We start from the raw sequence: 1,853 nt of genomic DNA, 5'->3' as shown, positions 1-1,853 counted from the left end.
TAAGGTAAAGCCAAATTCTCAGAGCAATGCTCTGGGAATGCTACAGAATCATGAAAAACCTTAACTCGCTGTCCATTCACTTTAAACACTGTGTTGTCCTCCGGATTGATGAGGTCAACCGCTCCATACGGGTAAACTTTATGAATAACAAAGGGTCCGGACCACCTAGACTTGAGCTTTCCCAGGAATAGTTTCAACCTAGAGTTAAATAGGAGGACCTTTTGTCCATCTTTTAACTCCCGGTGTTGGATTCTATTATCATGCCATTTTTTCGTCTTTTCTTTATAAAGCTTGGCATTTTCATAAGACATTTGTCTTTGCTCTTCCATTTCACAAAGTTGAAACTTTCTTTTCTTTCCGGCCTCATCCAAAGACATGTTGAGCTCTTTGATAGCCCAATATGCTTTGTGCTCAAGTTCTAATGGCAAATGACATGCTTTTCCGTAGACAAGCTTATATGGAGACATACCGATTGGTGTTTTGAAAGYGGTTCGGTACGCCCATAAAGCGTCGTCTAATTTAAATGCCCAGTCCTTCCTATTGGGTTTGACCACTTTTTCCAAAATGCTTTTRATTTCCCTATTAGAAAGCTCTGCCAAACCATTTGTTTGTGGGTGATAGGCCGTGGCAATTTTGTGATTAACATTATATTTTTCAAGGACTCCTTTTAATAAATTGTTCACAAAGTGAGTACCCTCGTCACTAATTAGTGCCCKAGGGGTACCGAAACGTGTGAAAATCTGTTTTTGGAGGAACTTAACCACAGTCTTTGCGTCATTTGACGCACATGCCATAGCCTCCACCCATTTGGAAACGTAGTCAACAGCCACAAGAATATATTGGCAATTATTTGATGGAGGGAAAGGACCCATAAAGTCTATTCCCCAAACATCAAACAATTCAACTTCGAGTATCCCGTTTAATGGCATTTCATTCCTTTTGGAAATGAAAACACTTCGTTGACACTCGTTGCACCTTTGTGCAAAGTTGTGGGAATCTTTAAAAATGGTTGGCCAATAAAAATCGGACTGTAAAACTTTGGTTGCAGTTCTTTGGCCTCTGAAATGGCCTCCGTATGGTGCATGATGGCAATGTTGTAGGATGGCTGCCACTTCAGATTCGGGCATGCATCTTCTCAAAATCTGATCTGCACCAAGCCTAAACAAAAATGGTTCATCCCACAGGTAAGATTTGACATCATGAAAGAATTTTTTTAGCATGTGGCCTGTGTAATCTGAGGGTTTTATTCCACAGGCCAAGAAATTAGCTATATCCGCAAACCAAGGTGTTTTTGGTTGGTCAATCAATAGGATTCTTTCATCGGGAAAAGTATCACTAATGTCTATTCCTCCTCTCTCGGGCTCTTCCAACCTAGACAAATGGTCCGCTACTTGATTCTCTACCCCCTTTCTATCCAGAATCTCTAAGTCAAACTCTTGCAATAAAAGCACCCATCTTATCAACCTTGGTTTTGCATCTTTCTTTGAAATTAGGTATTTGATGGCTGAGTGATCAGTATGCACAATGACTTTTGTTCCCATCAAGTAGGACCTAAATCTCTCAAAAGCGAAAACTATGGCCAATAATTCTTTCTCAGTTGTGGTGTAATTAATTTGTGCCTCATTCAAAATCTTACTTGCGTAGTAGATTGAATGAAACACCTTATCCTTCTTTTGTCCTAGTACAGCACCTACCACCCAATCACTAGCGTCGCACATGATCTCAAAAGGTTTGTTCTAATCTGGGGCAACCACCACAGGTGCGGTAACCAAAGCTTTTTTCAAAGTTTTGAATGCATTTCTGCATTCATTATTAAAATTGAATTTTTGGTCATGCTGGAGGAGTAAACAAAG

The sequence above is a fragment of the Cynara cardunculus genome (genome assembly GCF_001531365.2).
Source record: "Cynara cardunculus var. scolymus isolate 2C chromosome LG 6, CcrdV1, whole genome shotgun sequence".
Taxonomy (NCBI): Eukaryota; Viridiplantae; Streptophyta; class Magnoliopsida; order Asterales; family Asteraceae; genus Cynara; species Cynara cardunculus.
This window is presented reverse-complemented; position numbering follows the sequence as displayed.